This window comes from Narcine bancroftii, chromosome 6 (genome assembly GCF_036971445.1).
Source record: "Narcine bancroftii isolate sNarBan1 chromosome 6, sNarBan1.hap1, whole genome shotgun sequence".
Taxonomy (NCBI): Eukaryota; Metazoa; Chordata; class Chondrichthyes; order Torpediniformes; family Narcinidae; genus Narcine; species Narcine bancroftii.
The window spans coordinates 16,411,406-16,434,249 of record NC_091474.1 but is presented as its reverse complement, the minus strand read 5'-3'; the positions used below and the strand labels follow the sequence as shown (position 1 = coordinate 16,434,249).

General features: G+C 39.9%; 2 long non-coding RNA genes across 3 annotated transcripts in view; one reads left to right on the top strand and one right to left on the bottom strand.

Annotated features, from left to right (window-relative positions):
* Positions 1-404: 404 nt before the first annotated feature.
* Positions 405-11,622, bottom strand: LOC138737430 (uncharacterized). The gene is made up of 3 exons (XR_011340908.1): positions 11,535-11,622; positions 3,637-3,738; positions 405-487 (listed from the first exon to the last, which is right to left on the bottom strand). It is a non-coding gene; the product is annotated as an uncharacterized lncRNA (long non-coding RNA).
* Positions 11,623-13,214: 1,592 nt separating this feature from the next.
* LOC138737429 (uncharacterized) overlaps positions 13,215-22,844 on the top strand; it is a 78,905-nt gene continuing 69,275 nt past the window's right edge. For both annotated transcript variants that reach the window (XR_011340906.1, XR_011340907.1), the window contains exons 1-2: positions 13,215-13,763; positions 15,163-15,515. This is a non-coding gene — a long non-coding RNA (uncharacterized lncRNA). The remainder of the gene's footprint in view (positions 13,764-15,162; positions 15,516-22,844) is intronic.

Genomic DNA, 22,844 nt, shown 5'->3' with positions numbered 1-22,844 from the left:
TTACAACATTTTAAATTCGAGCCCTGGTCGCTGTAGCCGCATTGTCGTATCACTGTCATAATTAACCCACCCTCCCCCAAGTTTACAGATAAACCTTATTAATATACCTGATACAAATAAAGATAAAGATTCTTACTAGGAAGGGAGAGACACCCCAATGGCAAGTGGTACCAGCTGGCTCTTCATCCTGGGCACCAGCATTTTATTCAAACACAACTGATGCGGCCGTGGCACAACTGGGGTGATCCGCTGGCTGAATGTTTGCTCCCGTTGTCACCAATGGGTGGTGTGTTACTTTGAAGAACATATATTCTTACAATTTCAAACTTTCATTTAAAAAATTACTTCATATTTTATTTATTCTCATTTATTTTAAATTTTATTTATTTTCTTGGGTTTTTTTCTTGCCTGTTGTTTGGATTTCTTGTTCATCGAATCTGAATAATGCAACAGTGATCCATTTTGTCCTGCTCTGGCATAGGCAGCCCTGAATGAAATAATATATCCATTTCTGGGTTGAATTTAATAGAATATATATCATTGCCTGTTTAAGAACCATTACAGTATTTAACTCACTAAACAACCAGTAATCATTTCTTCTTTGCCCAATAGAAGACTTCAATTGATAACATATTCCTGATAGCTTTTAATAACATCTAAAGCCCAATCTAATCGAAAGAGATGACAGTACACTGGAATGCAACTCAACCTCACACTTAATTTTCTATTCATAATTTTTGTACAGAGCCTGATTCTGTCCTCACTTGGTATTCAGAAGTATTTTCCACTATGGAATCATGGCAAAGGATTTAGAACTGTGAAACCTTGATGGATTTTCTTCATCATTGTGGGGTAAGCACACAAGGGACTGTCAACACCTTTCCTGCAAACACCAATCTTTATGTATACAGTGAGACTTTAGAAGTGAGACTGAAAGTCTAGTGGCAAAGTGCCAAAGATAACAACATCTCTCTCAGCATCATTAAGATGAAGGAGGTGATCCCTTACTTCAGGAGAGAGGCAACGTCTACACCTCTGTCCACATTAATGATACTGAAGTTGGAAAAGTAGATAGCTTCAAATTCTTAGCAATAAATATCTTTGTTGACCTGACCTGAGACAAGAACGTTGATCTGATGTTTGAGAAAATGTGTCTACATTCTCAGAAGATGAAAGAGATTTGACATGCTCCCCTGTCTCTCAATAACTTATTCAGGTGAACCATCCAAACGTGCTGGATGCATCACACCATGGTATGGGAGCTGCTCTGCTCAAGAGCAGAGGAAACTACAGAAGTGCAGAACATAATGTAAACTCCCCTCCCCTCCATGGTCTCCATCTTTCTGCCACTGCCTAGGAAAGGCAGCCAACATACTGAAAGACACAACAGACCAGAGACTTGCTCCCTTCTCCCGTCTCTCATCAGGGAGAAGGCGTAAGAATGTGAAAGCATGTAACAACAGGCTTAGACAGTTTTTTTCCCCACAGCCATCGGGCTCCTGAATGAACCCTTTCTTGGTGCTAATAGATCTTCCATTTCATCACCATCCTATACTCTGTAAATTGTGCTTTTTAAGTGGCAGCATGAATATTAGAGATAATCTGTTGGCCTGTCTGCAGACGAACCCTCGAGAGGTAATTTTGTGACAGATAAATTTAAACATAAAACTCCTTATTAGATGGGAGTGATGATACAACTTTTTTTCCTCCTTATTAAAAGTCCCCAATGGTCATTAATTGTTTCGTTTATCATTGCTATGGGCTGTAACTCTATTCATGATTGCATGATTCACTCTCCTACTGTTGGCATCTGATAACCTCTGATATTATTGCTCAAGTATTCTATCTTCAAATCTTAGTCTTAAAATTATGTCAACCAGAAATTATATCTGAGAGAAAAGTAAAAAATTAATGGTATTGTAATTTATTGTAAAGGTGGAATGATCTATGATGCATTTCTTCACATGTCCCAATTATGAATTTTTTAAAAACTGCACATACTGGCAATCTGAAATAACACCTGAATGGCTGGAAATAATCAGGAGAATCTCTAATCTTGGCCTGATCTTCAGTCAAGTTCTCGGTGGCTCGTTGGTATCTTGGAAGCCTGAGATGCCTCCGATATAGATGAGTTGGAGAAGAGTCAAGGAACAAGTTGTAGCCGTTTCACATGGAAAACATTTCTGCTTTCATTTCACTACTACTTCATCTACCATTGACAATGAACTTGCCTTCAAGTAAAGTCAAGACTCTAAGGCAGGGGTGTCAAACTCAAATTCACGGAGGGCCAAAATTAAAAACTTGGACTAAGTCGAGGTCCGAACTAAATATTTATTGAAAATTTTCAACAACATCTGCATGTTTTCTCTTCTTTCAACATATGTAATGTTAAACTTTTTCTTATTAAAATAAATGTTTAATAATAGTTTTGGATAAACTCTTTCATTGTCATTGTCTTTGGCCCATTTCCTTTAGCGTCTGAAACCGTGCACATGACGAGTCAATGAGGGATGATTAAAGCAGTGGTCTTCAAACTTTTTCTTCCCACCCACAGACCACCTTAAGCAATCCCTTACTAATCACAGAGCACCAATGGCACAGGGACGCGAGTGGAAAGAAAAAGGTTGAGAACTGTTGTATGGTAACTCCACATCTGATTAGGTTAATTGTTAGGCAAGTGGTCAGAGAAGGACCACCCCCCCTCAAGAAAGGCTTAAATCATATGAACAAAATAAGCTTCCATCTCACTGCTCCCAATCTTACACACAGCCCTGATGTGGAATGTGGGGTCGCAGCTCCACGTTCACCCGAGTTCAGGTGCTGTCGGTGTGGAGTTTGTACGCTCTCCCCTTGTCTTGGACCAACAGGTCGGTCGCCTGACAAAGGCACCCGAACCCCCCGTTGAAACGCCGGCATCCGGGGCGGTGGAGGAATTGGCTGAGAAGAGCGCATTGCTCCCACCCCCCTCCCATGGTTGGAGAGGGATTAAACTGCGATCTCACGGCGCCGGGCTCGTCTCCAACAAAAGGAGTGGGAGGCAGGGTCCGCCGTGCACAGAGCAAGGCGGAAGGCATCGCCAACGAGACGTTCAGTCTGGCATCGTCGCTGAAGCGCAGACCCAGCGAGGATGGTCCCCAACTCCAGCCGCGTCTGTGTGTCCAGGAGCCGGGCGGGCTGAGTGCGGCGCTCCGATCCCCAGGATTCGGGACTCTGAGATCCCTCCACACCTCCGGCGTCTTCATTTTCACCTTCAGTGTGCATGCGCTATACTGGCGCGGCGGCCAGCGGGCCAACTCTAATATATATTTAATATGATCTTGCGGGCCAAATATAATTATATCGCGGGCCAAATTTGGCCCGCGGGCCAGAGTTTGACATGTGTGCTCTAAGGGCTATTGAACTCCTTCAATACCAATCATCCCACTCTGTCATTGAATGCTTCTTTATTGCCTTGCAGAACAAGAGAAGATAAAAGTCCGAGAAAAGGAAGTTAGCCAGAACTAACCACCTCTTTTGAGAATCCCGGGCCAGAGATGACTGGTCATTAGAAGTGGGGAATCAGAGGTTCTTTTTTTTTTTTCACCCCTTATACTCTTTATTTTTATAATTTATGAAAAGTCAATATCCCTTACCCACCATTACTTTCCCATGAGAAGGTAGTGGTCAATCACATCTTAGAGCAAATGCAATCCTTCCTGTGAAGATGCTTCCACTGTGGTGCTGAGCAAGGTATGGAGCCTGTGAAGAAAGGGTGAAATATTTTTTCAAGTCAAGGCAATGTGTAACTTGTAGTAATATCTTATTTTGTGCCTGAAGCAGTTATCCTTATTGGTAGGTTGGGACCTAATCTGTGCTGAAACTTTGGGGTCGCTACCTACTGCAGCTGCTGTGCACTTGGGCAGAAGAAATGCATGGTTAGTGTGATGGATGAAGTTCCAATCAAGTTGGCTGTATCTTCCTGGATATGCTGAATTTGAGAATTGGTAAAACCACACTCACTCAGGCAAGTGCCAGTGAGGACTTGCAGGGCTGTTGGGGGGGGGGGGGGGGGGGGGGGAGGGAGGGGGGGTTGCAATTAAAGGAGATGTGTGGGGCTAGTTTTTAACCAAAGTGTGGTAGGTTCCTGGAATGGGCTGCCAGGGACAGTGGTGGAGGCAGATACGACAGTCGCATTTAAAAGGTTTCTGGATGCATGGGCATGCATGGAATAGAAGGAGATGTGTGTGAAAACAGCAGAGTTTTAGTTTAATGTTACAATATGTTCGCTGCTGATAAGGGTATGAGAACAAAACTCCTGCCCAGCTCAGAGAGTCACATTTTGGTGAGTCCGGTAAAAGAGACAGTAGGTTGACATAGGAACATAGGAAGTAGGAACAGGAGTAGGCCAAAAATGGCCCATCGAGCCTGCTCTGCCATTCAATAAGATCATGGCTGATCTAATTTATGACCTAACTCCACCTACCTGCCTTCTCCCCATATCCCCTAATTCCTCTATCACCTCATTCGGCCCATCGAGCCTGCTCCGCCATTCAATACGATCACGGCTGATCTAATTTATGACCTAACTCCACCTACCTGCCTTCTCCCCATATCCCCTAATTCCTCTATCACCTCATTCGGCCCATCGAGCCTGCTCCGCCATTCAATACGATCACGGCTGATCTAATTTATGACCTAACTCCACCTACCTGCCTTCTCCCCATATCCCCTAATTCCTCTATCATGTAAAAGTCACATTGTTTGTGGTGATTCACATAATAGGAGGAATATGTCTTCAGCCCATGTTGGAGTCCACCGAGCTCTGCTCACTGGACATGTTGCCAGGAATGGGTGGGGGGGGGGGGTTGAGTTACACAGAGAGACTGGGCAGACTGGAACAGTTTTCCCGAGAGCAAAGGTGTCTGAGGTGTGACTTTATAGAGTTTATAAAATCATGAGGGACATAGATAAGATGGATTGTCACAGTCTAATTTTCCAGGGCAGGTGAGTCTTAAGCAAGAGGGAATAGGTTGAACGTGAGAGGGGAAAGATTTAAGGGATGGCTGAGGGGAACTTTTTCGCACAGTGGGGTTGGATATGAGAAACAAGCTGCCAGAGGAGGTGGCAGAGGTGAGTAAATTTACAACATTTAAAAGACCTTTGGACCTTTTGATTTCAGATAGGAAGCATTTAGAGAGATGGGCTAAATGTAGTCAAATGGGCATCCTGACCAGCATGGATGACTTTATGACATGTGTGCTAGATCTTGGGTGCTGCCCAACAGCAGCAGAGAATTAGGGGTGTGTTCGCAGGCATCTAAATCGCACAGCACAGTTGTAGACGGACTGAGGTTCTGCCACAGTCATGAGAGATATGATGCTGTGGGGAATTGGGATAATATTCTAATCTGTTGAAATATTGGATCATTTGCAAGGACCATCAAATATTACAATAGAACAGAATGCATGCAGATCTTCTTGGCAGTGGGGATGCATGGTGGGTGAGGGACATGAGGGTTAATCCTGAACGTCTACACTGAACAGGGTACAAGGATCTTTAATCTTGTCCTGATCTTCAATAAACTGCTCTGTGGTTTATTGGTATCATGGAATCTTGGGATGCCTCTGACATGGATGAGTCTGAGAAGGGTCAAGGAACTGAGCGATAAAAACCACTCACTGATACACTTTATTTTTCCCCAGCATCTTCCCTTCTCTTGGACAGTAATTGGCATGTTGTCTCCGGCCTCCTGTCAATCCCACGGCAGTGTAAACAGCTGATGTCACCTCAGAGAGCTACAACATTAGCTCACAAATGGTTGGTTTCAGAATTTACAAATTTAGCTCAAAAAGAAGACATGCTCCAGTTTCCCAAACAACTTCTCTGTGCAGCCTCCATGAACAGAACCTCTCACAGAAATTCTCAAAATGGCAGGTGGTTCACTGTACCCACTTTCCCATTTGCCAACCAGCTCTTCAGACCCTTCAGCTCATTACACTCTTGAGCTGCTTTCACTGCTGAGTTCCAGGAAGATGAAGAAAACCTTGAATAGAAGGTTAATAGTTCAGAGCTCCTAATTGGTCATTAATATCTATTGAAAATGACAAAGTTTTCTCCCAGAGGAAGCCTAACATACTTACAGTAAGTCCAGAAAGGATCAAGTTGGAGTTGGATTTCGGGCATGATATTGCCAACAAATTTAACCTTGAATTCACTCTCAAGCCCAAATGATCACAGGAGTGAAAATCCAAATCAGAATATTGATGGCTAATTACTCATGGGAATTCAGAGGGTCATGCAACATGGAAACAGGCCCTGTAGCCCACAATCTACTCAGATCATTAGCACACATTTATTCCAGACATCTTTGCTCTATAAAGTACGCTGTTTGACCTGATGAGTTTCCCCAGCATTGTGGTTTTTCCCATTTATACCATGCCATTTTATCTTCCAAATATTTTTATTAAGTCCTACCAGATTCCACCACTCACCCTCACCTTTGAAGAAATTCACAGTTGGCCAGCTAGGCTTCAAATCTGGGATGTGGGAGGAAGCTGGAGCATCCAGGAAAAATCTCCATGGTTCTGGGGAGATAGACCAAACTCCACAAATGCAGAATTCACAGTCAGGACTGAGCCTGGGTTGCAGGAACTGGTCAATTTTACCACCATGCCAACTTTAGTCCCATTTACTTCAGAGCAAGTGTTTAATTTTTTTTTTAATTAAATTTAGAGATACAACGTAGTTATATCAGCCCATGAGTCCATGCCGGCCAATTTACATCCTATTAACCTACACCCACCCCCTCCCCCCGTACTTTTTGAATTGTGGGGCCATGTTATCTGAGATAAGTCCATTCAACACTGCTCAGGGATAAGCCCCCCTGAATCATTAAACAAGCAAAGTTTCACTTAAATATTTAGGAACAGTATTTCAATATATAATTGTATTATTGCAAACTTCAATAAAAATATCTTAAAAAGAAAGGAACAGGAATCAATATGAAGTTGGTTTATTCTTGTCAGCTCTTGATCCTCAATAGAATTAATTGCAGATTGATACATGTGAGATGCTAGAAGTTCAAACAATGTGTGAACAATTTGTTGAAGGTCAATTTACAGAATGCCCTGGGAACCTTCCATGTACATTAATGTGTCCAGGAAGTGGATAATACAATGGGAGACAAATTTAAAGCATTAATTAATGTTCACCATTAATATTGCAGACACTGTTCTGGGAACATCTGATCCATTTCTTGGGTAAATGTTTTATAAAAGCCACATACAGCAAATACTGACGGTAAATTTGACATCTGATGATGGTGTAAAGTGGTCATTATCAGATTAGATGGTGTTAAATAATTCTCATATTCATTTTGAATTAAAAAGAAATAATGGGCAGTTGATGGAATATTGCAATCACCTGAAAAAGGATCCTACTAACTCCTCATGGCTATGTAATTATTGTAATTTCAGTACATCTTGTCATTCTGATATTGGAGATGAATTTCCAACTTTACTACTTACCCCTAGATAATAAGATGCCAGTGTAGTGACATGGTTTGATATTATTACATTCTCATCAGCCTGACCTTAGACCTTTCCTGTGGAATCAAGTCATCCAGGGTATCATGGCTAATAGAACTTAATCCAACAGTTTACTGCTAAAACATCAATTCTCAGTTATCAATTTCAGAGTTATCCCAAAGTTCAAAACTTGTGCAGTTGCTCCTCAGAGCTCAATAATGTGCAATCTTGAGTTCTAATTACATTGTCAAGAAGCAAATAAGCATATTGTGATTTTCCTCTTGTTTGAGCCATCACTTTGTTAGATGTAATTAAAAGGAGAAAATAATAACCAGTAAAAATTGTTTCACTATCCACATAAATTATTCCAATGGAAAGTCAGTAAACAAATAAAACTATTTCATTAACAAAATCTCTCTGTGACTGGTTACAATAGAATAGGAGCAGAATTAGGCATCTGACCCATTGAGCCTGCTTTACCATTCAATAAGATCATTCCTGATCTGGCCAGGGACTCAGCTCACAGTTTTCCAAAATTCTTCAAAAATCTATCTATCTGTTTGATAAGTACATTCAACAAGATAGTCTCAGTTGTTTCACTGGGCAGAGAATTCCACAGATTTACCACTGTATGGGAGAAACTGTTTCTCCTTATCTCTTATGTTTTTTTTACATAGCTGCTGCATTCTGGGAAATTATTCCTTCTTCCCAGAATGTATGCTGTGTCAAAAGCTCAGGTCTTTTTCTCGTCGAGACCTCTTGTAATTTTCCCGGAACACCTGCAGCGTAAACTGCACTGCAGGCATTCAGGGACCAACTCACCTAATGAATGTGATGCCAAAGTTGTCGTTGAAGCAGTTCCGCCATTAGGCAAATCCTTATGTCGATGTGTTTAATTGCATTTTGTGGAAGGTTAATATATGCGGAGGGGCAAGTGTTTCATTTGCTGGGACAGATAGTCTTGAGTTCCACTGCTCATCACCTGGCTAAGGGTCAATGTTAAAAATGGTTAATAGTTTAATGGGCATCTAATTGGAATTCAGACAGGCAAGGGTGGAACCCTTGCTTTAAGTCTCAGGACAGAAAGGAGAGGGAAGTGTGTTCACCTGCAGTTAGTTTTTCTGGCCTGTCTTTATGATCTGCCTATTCTGCAGGAGAAGTGCACAGGTGGAAAATTGGTGATTAACATAGTACATAGAACACTACAGCACAGTACAGGCCCTTTGACCCTCAATGTTGTGCTGACCCATATATTCCTTTTTAAAAAAGTACTAAATCCTCCCTACCCCATAACCCTCTATTTTACTTTCATCCATGTGTCTGTATAAGAGTCTCTTAAATGCCCACAATGTTTCAGCCTCCACCACCATCCCCAGCAAGGCATTCCAGGCACCCATAACTCTCTGTGCAAAATATTTATCACAGATGTCTCCCCTAAACTTCCCTCCCTTAACTTTGAACACATGTCTGCTGGTGTTTGCTGATCCTGTCCTGGGAAACGGGTGCTGGGTGTTATCTTATGTCTCTCATAATCTTGCAAACTTCTATCAAGTCTCCTCTCATCCTTCTACGCTCCAAAGAGAAAAGTCCCAGCTCTGCCAAAGTTGCCTCATAAGACTTGTTTTCCAATCCAGTTAACATCCTGGTAAATCTCCTCTGCACCCTCTTAGCGCTTCCATATCCTTCCTATAATGAGGTGACCAGAACTGAACACAATATTCTAAATGTGGTCATACCAAAGATTTGTAGAATTGCAACATGACCTCTCTACTCCTGAACTCAATCCCTCTATTAATGAATCCCAGCAACCCATAGGCCTTATTAGCTAGCCTTTCAAATCCTATTTGTTGAAACCTTAAACACTGGTTATTTCAAGGGAAATGATTCTATACATTTGAGGTTTGTGGAAATCTGCTTCCCTTGATTTTTGCCTGAGGTTTGGGGAGATTCGTTTCCCTCCCAAGTTACACTGAAAGGACGGGTGACTGTTTTGGGGACCACCCAGTCATGCTGTGACAATATAACGATTCTGCGGATTGATATAACTTTCCACTTTGTTTGAAGTATGGGAAGATTTAGAAATTGCATTTCCCAGGAATAAATATCCAGCAAATCTGCAGTCAAATCAGAAAATAGGCAGGTTTCTCATTACAAATGTTAACTGTGTTAACTTATTTATTTTCCCGATAGATTCATAAACGGTCAGGGGGTTTGAAGACCTGAAATGTTAACTCTGCTTCTCTTTGTGCCAGTTGCTGCCTGATCTGGCATGTTTCTGTTTCTTTATTTCAAATTTGCAACATCATTTCTTATCCTCTTGGTTTAAACCCAAAACCATCAGCAAAGATAAAGTGTGATCATCATTAGCCCACTGACCAACTTGTCTTGAAGGGGCCGTGAGCTCACTAGAAAGGCACCTATTTATCGCTCAGCCCCAACAGGTCCCACGTATGTTGTACATCACAGTTGACATTGACACAGTGGCATTGCACGTCCCGCCTCTTTACATACAGTATGCTGTATAAAATGGTGGACTAAAATGGAGATTTACAGGTTTTGGTCTTTCCAGTGTGAACGACTGATACAGGGATGTCGGAGACTCCTCATTATGGTAAAATCCCGCGAAGGCTCTGTAAAAATCATATCTGTCTTAACGATACTCCCTTGAGTCTTGAGGCTATGTCCCCTCATTCTCACCTCATCTGTCAGTGGAAACAGCCTCTCTGCTTCAATCTTATCTATTCCTTTCCTAATTGTATAAGTCTCTATAAGATCCCCCATCAGTCTTTTAAAATCAATGACAATAGTTCCAGGCTCCTCAATCTCGCCTCATAAGATGACCCCCTACATTTCCAGAATCAACCTGGCAAACTTCCTCTGCACCTGCTCCAAAACTATCTCTCAAATAAGGAGACAAGAACAGCACATTAAGACCCCAGGTGTGGCTCACTGATACCCTGAACAGTTGCAGCAGAACTTCTCAGCAGTTAAATACAATTCCTCTTGTAATGAAGGCCAAGATTACATTTACCTTCTTGATTACCTGCTGCATCTCCAAACTAACTCTCCGTGATTTATGCACAAGCACGCCCAGGTCTCCCTGTACAACAACATGCAGCAATATTTTCATCATTACCATTTTTCTTTCTAAAATGAATGACCTCACATTTACTGATGATGTACTCAGCAAACTTAGAAGTAGAGCAAGATTTGTGCTTTGTTCTTTTTTTCCCAACCACTTTGATTTGAACTTCATTGTTACCTACATTCAAATAGTAAGAGACAGAACAATTAATACTTCTTTCAGGATTATGCAGATTGATGGGGTTGGTGGGGGGGGTGGGGGGGATGTTTCCACGGTTGGCATAGCAGTTAGAGCAAAGCCTTTACAGCACCAGCAAATGGGACTTGGGTTCGAATCCTGCGGTGTCTGTTTGTACATTCTCCCCGTGCCTGCATGGGTTTTCCCCAGGGGCTCCGGTTTCCTCCCACTTTTCAAAACGTACCGGGGGATATAGGTTAATTGGTGTAAATTGGGCAGCATGGACTTGTGGGCTGAAATGTCCTGCTACGGTGCTGTATGTCTAAATTAAAAAAAATTAATCTAATCTGAAAATTGAAGTGTAGAGAATTCTCTGTAAAGAAACTCTGAACAAGACCTACTCCTGCTATGCATGCTTACTGTCAATAAACAGAGGTAAAATACAGAAATAAACATTTCTCCCTCAGTGTGTGATGTCAATTCTCATGTTAAAAAGGTAATGAATCATCTAATTAAGTGATGGATGGAAAAAAATTAGTGGCTGTGGTTTCAAAGCTATGGGATGCAGGAATTCTTAATAGGTCTATTTGCAAATGCCTTAAAATAGGGCAATTTTTGCTCTATGCACTCTCTTAAGGGTTAAACACGAAATTTATTAAACAGAGAATAAATAAGATTTGACTTGTTCCCAGCCTCACTATAAATCTTGTTCTATATTTCCAAGGTATTGCAAACATCAGGTATAAAATGTTTCACCTATGTTTTACCTTCTTTCTGCCTCATCCTGGAATCATTAGGGAATAACATTGGATCATTCCATTCCAAATCAGTAAGATTTCTCTGCAGTGCTTATCCTTGAGAAAGAAAAAAAAGGTAGGAAATGATTAAGCTCTTTCTTCACTAAGTCGAAAGCACCTCTGTTGTCTCAGATTTATGATTTATCTCATCAGTAGCTGTGTGTAATGCAAACCAAACCAGCCGCATTGTTTGTGCTAAATATATTCTTGCAGAACACCAGAGCTTCAAATTATCCATAGGCTTTTCCAGATGGCCTACCTTTCCAGAGATGCTGCGTGCAGTTGGATGGAAATCACAGTAGTTTAGTGCACATATGGAAAGGTGGTTGTGTGTTTGTGTATCTGTCCATTTTCATATCTAATGCATAAAGATTCGTGTAAATGGGAACAAAATATAACTGAATGCATTGAAACCAATTCATGGAGCTGTACTTTCCAGCTTACATGAAAAAAAAAACTCCATAGACAAGGGATAAAATATTATCTGCTATTTGCAGTACTGGAGCTATTGTGTGGTGCAGATGTGCCTGGTATAAAACCAGTCACAGGAATAAGCCTGGGACCAATAATGAAGATCCAAATTCCTCCTGCTTTTGGAGCATGTTGCAAAAATATTGTACAGATTATGGCACACAGGGGAAAGGTGAAACATGGTTAGTTTTACAGCTGTGCGCTTACATTTTTAAAACCTGCTCACATGTTTCTTTTCAATACTGAACAGCTGGTTGCAGTGAGGAAATAAATCAGGACTCTCATTACCCCCAACACTGCCTGAAGAATCTGTCATTGAGCACAATGTTTCCTCTGGTCTTAATCATGGGCAGTTATCTATGGAGCCTAACGTCTAGTGCTGGAATCTGGAGATCCTCTTTAGGACAGCTATCATCGGTAACTTAAGCTTCTTCTCCTGAGATTTACATTTTTTTTAAACTCTGATAGGAAGTTCTATGGCAAATTAGTCTCACCAGAGCACCTCATGAAGAGTCAAGGGGAACATTCACAGAGCTTGATCTGACCTGATCTTTTCCGACTGTCGGGTAGTCAACCAAAAGGACAACAAGTGTTATCCCATTATTACTGAGAGAAGCGTCATGGCAAGCTAACGGACATGTGGCCAGCCTAGCTGACTTGCATCTTAAAAATTAATTGTTCCCAAGAACATTCTGCTTAATTGCACAGACAGCCGAAAGAGCGAGAAAGAACAAAATAAAATCAATATCATTCCGAGTTCCACCCTTTAATACATTCCCATTGTCTGCTACAGCAAAACAAAACTTCAAAAGATTCAGTTTCTGTTGATATCTATTATTATATTGATGCTTACCATACATAGTAGGGACCTACTGAATCACTAGGACACATTAGCGGTAAGATGAGATACCTCTTTATTTGGCCTGGCTAAAAATAGCAGTCAAATGGCAGTCAGAGCACCACAGGACAAGCAGTCAATGGGCTGAGCAAGCGATTGAACTCCAAATACTCCAGGTTCGGCAATCTGCAGCTGACAGGCTATTTTTTGCCATGGTTGACTAAATATGGTCAGGGAGGGAGCAACACTGAAGAGACTGGTTGCCGGTAGTGCATGTTTCAGATGCTTAGCTGGGTATATAAGTACTAGAAATGTGGTCCCACTTTCTGATTAGAAAGTGTTCTCAGCAGCCCCCTCCTGTGTGTGTGAGTGCTGACCTCTGCTTCTGTCTGACCTCTGGGAGGGGAGAAGGTAGACTCCTGCTCAGTGCAGCTCATGGGAATCAAGGTGTTCTGCGCTGCAGCATTCGTTCAAGTGAAGGTTGCCTCTCCTCAACTCCTGGTTTTGTCCTTCATTGTGTGGTCTGCCTCTCTTTCCCTCTGTCTCTGTCTGTCTCTTGCTCTCTCTCCTTCCCTGCCTTCAGCTAGCTGCAGCTTGTCATACCTTTTACACACACCAAAGCGACAAGGCTCCTCTGCAGCAGGATGGAAAGAGTTAGGGGCTGCTCAGTTCAGAAGGAATCTTTACATCGGAGGACTAACACCATCACAGGGCCCCTGCTTTCTGCATAAGAGATTGGCTCTGAGAAAAGGCTGACAGCTGCCGCATGAAGTGCATTATTACCTCGTGATACTGTGACCCTCCTCTATGCATCTCTAACTCTCCAAAGCTGATTCAGCTTTCAGCTACTGCTCTGGTGACACAACTGCTGTAACAGAATCTCTGATCTGGTATGTCTTCTTTCTTTCTCCTCTAACTGCACTTGCATCCGCTAGCGGGGCTCAGTTGAGCCCCTGGCCCATGCAACATGCCAGTCTGTTGTCTGTCAGTGTGCCTGTTCATCGGTCTGTGAGACTGTATCTGTGCATATATCCTGATGTGACTGTGTGTGTGTGTGTTTGTGTGTGTGTGTGTGTGTGTGTGTGTGTGCGCGCGCGCGTGTGCGTTTGTGTATGTGTGTGTGTGTGTGTGTGTGTGTGTGTGTGTGTGTGTGTGTGTGTGTGGGAGGTTGTATGGTTTAGTTCTGCCATGGTGTACTTTGTATTTAAAAAATACTGCAGAGCTAGCAATGGACTGGAATGATCCAAACAGAAATATGAGACCTCTGTCATGCGTTCATTCTGAAAGGTTAAAAAGCCTTTTATGCTTAATGCTGAGACAGGCTGCTTGATGGATTCTGACTGGAATGATGGAGCAAAAAAATCTAGTGATAACTAATAGTAACAATAATTGATTAATCACTGGACCTTACAATGTAACTGGAGTTAGGAAGATGCTAGGTGCCTTAAAGCTAAATAAAAACTTTCAACCCATGTCCTGCCTGGAGAATTCTTAAACATGGACAGTGAAATGGAACACTAAAGGAAGTGGGGAGAGAAGAGTAAAGGATAAAGGGTGAATGGGGCGGTGGTGATGGTTAGAGGGGTGGGGGGGTGGGGTCATTGTGTCAGTTTCTTTCTGCCCTCATGTTCATTGCACTCCAGCTTGTATAGTGAGATCATCCACGGGCAGCTTTCGATACCATTTGTTCCTCATTGCCTGTCCCTCTTGTTCGTCGAATGGGAGTGGAATGTGTCACACTTTTGTCTTTGCCTTGCCATGGTCCCATTTCCGTGTGAAATATTTTAGTGGTGCTGTCCTGTCTTTGAGTGAATGCAGTGCAGCTGAGGCATCCTGCTGCCTGAAGAAAGTTAGTGCCTTTATCAATAGGAATTGCTTTTGCACAAGTTTCTTCTGTTAAATGAGTGACCAAGAATGATGTAACAGTGGAAGAAAATAGCAGGACCTTTTGGGAAAGTAATATTTTCCACCAGCTTTATATGATTATTGCCAAAGTTTGCTTAAAGAGCAACACCCCCAGCCTTATCCTGGTAGTTGAGATCAAAAGAATGTGCGAAAGTAAAATTCATTAACACTAAGACATTTGCTTTTCATTTGCCTGTAAATTGGTATTGATCTGTGAGGCTTGGATGGAGTAGCAGTCAACAAAGCAGGTGAGGGAACAAGCATAGCATACCATTACAGCAATGCTGAATGAGCATTAAGTGCCCCGTGTGACCTCTTGCTTTTGCCTTAGTGCCTAAATCCTGCCCATAATAGCCTTTTATTCAGTCTGATCATCATTTTCAGCATCGCCACTCTGGCCACATTGTTAGGGGAGGTTTAAAGCTCAGCCCGGGATGACTGTGCAGCAGACAGAAAAAAGACAAGAGGCGGAGAGAGAGCGACTGAAAGCAGAGGATGGGACTTGAAATCACGAGGGGCCAAGCTGGTTCTCTGTACAGCCTTTTATTTGTGGGGAAGCCTCAGTGTCTAACAGCGCCTTGCAAGTGAACTGTCAGAAATGGCAACAGATGTGTGCCACAGCAGCGCCAAGTCTAAAAGTGCTCGCGCCCTGCAATCAAGAAATGTTCCTGGCACTGGCAATCCATAAAATTTTGACTTCTACCGCCCTATTATATGGAATTTGCACTTTAACATCGGTAAGAAAATATTCTTTTCTTCTAAATTGTGTGATGAACAGTACGTTTGGACAATTAAAATGCTCCTTTATTGATCTCAGCAGGAATTAAAATTTGCAACATGTCATGACTGCAGTAATGTCCTTTAATTAAAACATTGTCAACTGTAGCATTTTTTTCACTATAATTTCTCCCCCTCCTTCCAAACTCGAATGCTTATTAATCCATGGAAAATGTGTGACACAATCTGTGTTTCAATAGTGTAGCTCCTTATATTAGTGTTCAAAGCAAAATGGAGGGGAGAAAAACTCTTTTAACGGCTGCTTTAAATTTGTTGCATGTAACCCAGATCCTGGGAGCAAGGATTCTGAATCAGCATTTTTACTTACATGAAGGAAGCTCATCGGCCAATTACCTATTTGGAGCACATACTTCTTTATATGCCCATATGAACCTTGCAAGCTATGGAATGTAAAGAAGTATGTATTTCTTTTAGGGAATATTCATCGGAGAAGATTGACCATTCCAAAGAGAGAGAGAGAGAAAAAATCTTGTCTTACTGGGCTCGCTGAATGTGGAGTCAATTGATGAGGTTGTTGTAGTGCATGTATTGTTCCGTCACTTTTCCTGTGTCAGCAGGTGGAATTGCTCATCAGGACATTAAATATTCAATATGCTGACTGCGGCAGTGCTTTGAAATGCAAGGCTGGAGGAGAGCTTTCTGTCCACATTTGTTTTAACAAACCAAATTCAAGATAGAGTTCATTTTATTTATTTTGAAAAGAAGTATTGTCCAAGTGAATTGTGTTTAGTCAGGCAGCCACATCAGACTTTAAATTTCAGGGCAAGCTGAGAAGTCTAGATACGTCTCGTAGAATTCATCAGCGACTTCATTTCTCTTGGCTAAATAAATTTAAATATTGGTGATTTTTAGATGGTATCAACAAACTTGACAAGTTAAATATTAAAAGTTTTCAGTAAATCTGCAGTTATCTATTTTGCAAGTAGGATATTCTTATATTTCTAAACTTCAAAGGTTTTTGACAATGTATTTCTCAAAATGAAATACGAGGGGCAAAAAGCAGCCTTTGCTTCAATGCAACATTTTGACTATGACTATATTCGAATAACTTCCTTGGCTGTGAAGCATTTTGGGGTGAAATGAGGTTGAGGCAAGTTCTACAAAAATGCAAGTATATTGTGGATTGGGAATTTTCTGTTTTGAAAAATTAACCTAAATTTGAAGGAATTTATACAAATCAAAAAATTTTGTCACAGAATCAATACAGATATTCTAGATTTAAATAATTATGCAGATTTTAACCACCTTCCATTCCAATGGAAGTTTTGAGACCAAAATGTAAAACTGTTGTCGGGATCTTTTATTCTATTTTAAATTGGACCTGGTGATCTTTTATAATGTTTTAATAGATGTCAAATTAAAACTGTAAATTGAAAAATTGCATGCCATTCTTATCGAATGTCTGATACCACCCTGCAAATGAGATATTTTTTGTTAATGTTTCACAGATGGCATGACTCTTTACTACATTTTGCTTTCATTATGCATGGCTATGTGCACATCTTAAAAATTATCCATGATAATAAATTACATGTCATGTCTTACAATTTTGATGGTTTATTTAGGAAAAAAACTTGTTAGTTACAAATGAACACCACTAATAATTGATGAAACAAGGTTATGTTTTTTTTAAGTGCATCAAAAAGAAAAAAAAAGCTATTATGATGTACTCTCACGGAAAGGCAATTACGTTTTGAAGTTGGTAACTTTTGAGAAAGGTCAGCGGGTGCAAAAGTTGTTAATTAGTCAGTCGTCATGTGACATATGATCTTCAGGAGAATCCTACTGATGTTAAGTCCTGCAGAGGAACTTTGGCAGCAACAGGTGTGACAGACTAGATTGAGAACATTCTATGGTACGAAAGGATGACCTTTGCTGAGTGGTACAGAAAGGCATTGTGGGTTAAATTCAATCCATCCTGACTGACACAGTTGCAGAAAACACGTCTGCATTCTTGGCTAAGGACTCCGTCCATTTGACCACTGCAGATTTGAATAGCATTTGATGACCATGTTGGGCAATTTGGTTCATGCATTTTATCTACTGCTCAGTATTAGCTCCTCAGAGAGTTCAATTGTTTTTAGTAGCAAGTAGAAACTAAAACTTTTTAAATATCTCTCTTAATTTCAGACCCTAACTTGCCAGTTGATTCTGACCTTGAATGTAGAAATATCCCAAGTAATTGCAACAGGTACTGTGCCTTGCCCATATTTTTCAAATATAATCAAGAAAGTTTTAGAAATTTTTCTTTACTTTAAAACTTTAATTCAAAATTGAAATGCATCTTATTTTAGGCATAAAAACATTTTGGAAAAGAATCCCTATACGGAGTATTTATGGTTAATTTATTTTTTTTAATAACCACAATCGTCAATGATATTTTCCAATGAATGCTGCTTCGTAAACGAGCAACCTGTAAATTTTAGCATTTATCAAAGATACAATAGCTTATAATCCATATTTTACAGCTTAAAAATCGAAAGCAGTAAGCATTTTATTGCATGTGTTTAAAACCCTAAGCATGGCCCCAGCAAAAGTATTAGTGAATGGTGCATATACAATCTCATTTTAAACTGTTGTCCCAAAGTGAAAGATTTTGAGTTAAGAAGTAATCCATTAAGCATGATTACTTTGACCCAAAGGACCGATACTTCAGCAGTTTGCATTAGAAGCCAATCAGTTCTTTCCCATCAGGTTGGACAATTGCACGATATAATTAATTTAAATAAAAAGAGCGCAAATGAAATTAGGAACGTGTTGAAAATTTTAGGATGCAAAAAGTTTGGTGTGGAACGCTCAGGGTGATCAGAAGTGTGCATTTTATGTGTGGTAAAGGTTAAAGAAAGGAAACATCAGCTGCCGCCTTGGCATAAATTGAGAGTACGGTACCTGGGTCAACAAATCAAAGAAATCTGCCGACTCAGAGTTTGGGCTGTGCACGTCCTATTGCAGAAAGATTAGCACTGCAGTGCAGTATCTCTTTATGCATCGGACACTGGCCTGGCTATTTAGTGTTGCCCTATTTCCACAGTTATATGTGAATAAAAGTGGGTGAAAAAGGCCCCCGAGCCCTCAAAAATCTTCCATTATGTTAGTGTGATTGCATCACTGAACTGAGTAGGGCCTTCTCCAACCATGTGAATAACTTTACCCCTCCCCTTCTACACCTACTCTTATTCACTGTTGCCTCCCAAAAGGTGTGGCACCCTGAACATTTGCTGACTATGTTGTAACTGAAGGATTTTTTTTTGGAAAGCCTGATTGACATTCCAAACAGATGCAGCTTTTCACGAAGCACTCATCTGCCCGTGCAAGTCACTCACCATGCCCTGATATGGGCAGTGCATGGAAGTGCACTGTTGTCTAAATAAGCACCCCAGTAGCTCAATGTGTCCGAGAACGCCACAGCAGCTGATATAAATAGTCCTCATTCTCAGCTGCCCTCGGTGCCGAAATCACCCTCAACTCACCCCCGTAAAGGAAGAGGGAAATGCTTCTCGTAGTAACCAAATGCAGTCACACAATGATTGGTAGTTGAGCAGCTGGGACAATAAATCTAAAATATTCCTGTTATTGGAAATCACCTTTAAAGTTAAAGCTGTCGGAATTTATTTTATATTTTTTCCTATGCTTTCCCTTTGCAATCTATCAAACAAAATCAGCAATATTTGAATTTTAAGTTCTAAAATAATAGCATACTTTCTAAGTATCGCAAGTTTACTTTATTTTAGCCTGTCAAAACTATATGGGTTTCATTCAGAGATATAAGCATCAATCATTATTATTTGTGGCCATTTTAACCGTTTGGAATTATCTCTAACAATACACTGCCTTAACTCACGGTGAAATTCTACATCTATTAAATTCTACGCCAACTAACAATTCTATTTAATAACACACATTTATAACCCTGCACATTACACTTACTCAGTGTAATTTTTTTTAAAGGATTAGCTGAATAAACGGATTTATTTTACAACCATTCGTTTTAGTAGGTGTGACTTTATGACAAAATCAGTCACGTAGCAATTGAGTAAGATATGTTCAATCCCTGAACTTACTTCTTGAGCCTAACTTGAGTTTATCCAAAGCTATGACCTTCTATTTGTTCAGCTAAACAGTGCTCTCTGACAGTCAAATTCAGGCCATTGCCAGGGAGGACACTGAACTGTACAATGAACAACAGTAAGTAGATTTGCAGGATTGTTTCTAGCCACAGAGCTCACTTAAACCATTTGAAGTCAATATTCATTCTCATTGATTTGGTTCAATATGTAAGCAGTTTTTTTTTCGAATGAGATTTTAAGTGAAGAATTAATATTTTAGCAGAGCAATGTTCTCATTAAATAATTGAATTTGTGATGTCAAAGGTTTCTGGCTTAATAATATTTTTCAGCCCTGTTTGCATTAATAATACAAATGTTGTTGTTTCAAAGTTAAAAGATTCATGGTCTTGGGTATAGAGCTTAATAGCATATTCAGAAAATGATTATTTGCTTTCTACATTTAAACTTCATAAAACAAATACTGGCAGAAGATTAGTACCAGGGAGGACCTCAAAAATTACATAGCTCATATTTGTATTTTAAACAAAATTGAAACCTTAAATGCAACTTTGGATTCTCGAATTCAGCAAACGCTCTGCTCCTACTATGGTATTCCATTCAATTGACCTAAATGAACAATCCACATGGGTTGTCTTAAGTGGATAAATTTTAAAGTATATTGTTAAATAAATACAATTCAATAAATATTAAAACTGAAAACCCCAGGGACCCATTTCATATTTTACAATTAACACTTTTTCCTTTGCATTGAGTGTGTTTATGATATAGTGAATTGATTACATCAATGTGGCTTCCATCTAAAAAGTGTGCCTATTTTAATGATACAAAATGTAGATTTGCAGAAAACACTTTGTGATCTCCTTTTTCTCTAAATTACATAATAAAGGTGACAGTTAAAGATCACATATTTTAAACAAAGATCTTCTTGCGTCCAAAGTGTTAGCCTTCAACCCTAAGAATACTGAGGCATCAGCCAAAGGAATTTTTAAATAATAAATGTTTTCCCATAAACCACAAGCAAAGTTACAAACATATTTTCAAAAAAAAACCAAACTGATGTCATCAAGGGAAAATATAATTTAGAATTTCTTAATTCCATTGTGAATAATAGCAGTTATGTACTCTCTCTCAAAGGAAAATAAGGTGAGGTGGATCAAAGCTTTCCCCACCTCCACATAGTCAGTGGCTTTAAACTTGGGAATGGCGGATTGCTCTATTTATTTTTTTGATCAGAATTATTGAACTTGGAAATGACTGATAGTGTACAATATACTTTGAGAATTAAATTCACATAAGAAGAGATTTTACAAGCAGCATGAAGACAACCAGCAGTGGACACCAGGAATGAACCACATTCAGAATCCTGCTGACATCTGCAATATGAGGCCAATGTACGTTGTGTACAGACACCACAATACACGAGATGGTAGCTAGGATGTGAAGATGGAAATTATCTAACATTTAGAAATGAGCAATAATTTTAACAGCGAATGCCAACAGCTGATGTGTTGAGTAAGAATGAAAGAGTCGTTCAACTCACTCATTAACGACAGCAAGATTTATTTCTGAAACTTGTAAGGTGTAACTCTCATCCTCATTAACTAGATTGTGGAAAGCACAACAATTTTAATCAAAATATAAATGGATACTCCATGAAAAGGAAATACAAGTGCAAATATTAATGAAACTAAAAGGTTAATAGAAGCTCACTGTTGATTTTGTGCCAATGTGGCTATTAAATCAAGAAGCTAACTTCCGAAGCCCTGACAATTCAGTTCTGTGCTGACTGCTAACAAGCATAATTCACTTTGACATTTCCAACTACCCATTCTCTCTGATTCCATTCAGCATCTTTCTCTGGTATAGATCTGAAACAAGAACATTGCAACACAGAGATATCTCACCCCTGCTGGGTGATAAGACAGATACTTCAAAACACCCCATGTCATAATTCTACACTGACATTCGTATCTTTATGTTTCTTTTTTGTCATCAAAGTAATCTGATATTTGACAAATTATACAACTAACACAGAGCATCCAATTATAAAGGAATCTTAGCAAATTAAGAAACAGTTATCATCTTAACAAAAGATCATATCCAAGTTAAATAAACATTATACCTCTTTGCCTTAATAAAATTTTGTCCATCAATTGAGAATCAGTTGGCCATGTACAAGGATATTAGTAAGTTAATGTAAGTTTGTTAGCTCCCATTATAATGCTATAATTGTGAAGTATTTCAATCTTATTACAGGGAAATCAAGTAAAACAGATTAAATTAATTCCTTGTATTGGTTGGGAATTGTCATATGAAGAGAGTTTATGATTGTTTATTACTCTCTTGAGTTTAGAAGAATGAGAGATGATTTCACTGAGGCTTCCTACTTTCTGAGATAAGTTTACAGGGTAGAATGCTAAGAGATTACTTCTTCAGGCTATATTGTCTGGTGATGTTTCAAGAAAGTGATCATCCATTTAGAAGTAAGTGAAGACTTCTTTTTTCACCAGAGATTATGGATCTTTGCAACTCTCAATTGCAAAAGGCGTGTATACTTAGTCACTGAGTATACCCAAGACCACGAACAAGAGAATTTTGGGCACCAAGGGAATCTGCAGGTTATGGGGTCGGGCCAGGAAATTAGACTTGTGGTTTGGTATCAGTCGCATTCAAATAGACTACTCAGCTCCCTTGGTGTGAATCAAGATTAGAATTTCAGAGAACACAGAAAATAAAACAAACAAAATTCAGAAGGGGGAATTCTCTGCAATATTTACACTGAATGAATTAGTGGTGAATAAATCATAGCCTGGCAATTCTCCAGGAAAATAATCACAGGGTAAAAGGGTGCAAGTCACAAAGAGAGCCTAAATTTGGAAAGATATTTTTTGAGCAATTACTCCCAAATATTATGTTTTGTTACTTTTTTTTATTTTCCACAATGATATTATTTCTGCAACTGGGACTAATGCAGAAAATACCAACAAATGTCTGCAAATAGAATGGAGAAAGAAGCTTTTGACCCTGTGGTGCTGCCCTGATTCTTTGAAGGACCAACCTCATTAATTCACTTCCCTCAGAAGTTCCTCATAACTTTTGCCAGGTTCACATTGGTCAGGGGGGGAAATAACTTTGTCGAGTACCTTTCCTCCATTCATTGAAACAGCCAGGAACTCCTGGTGTCTTGCCATTTCAAGTCCA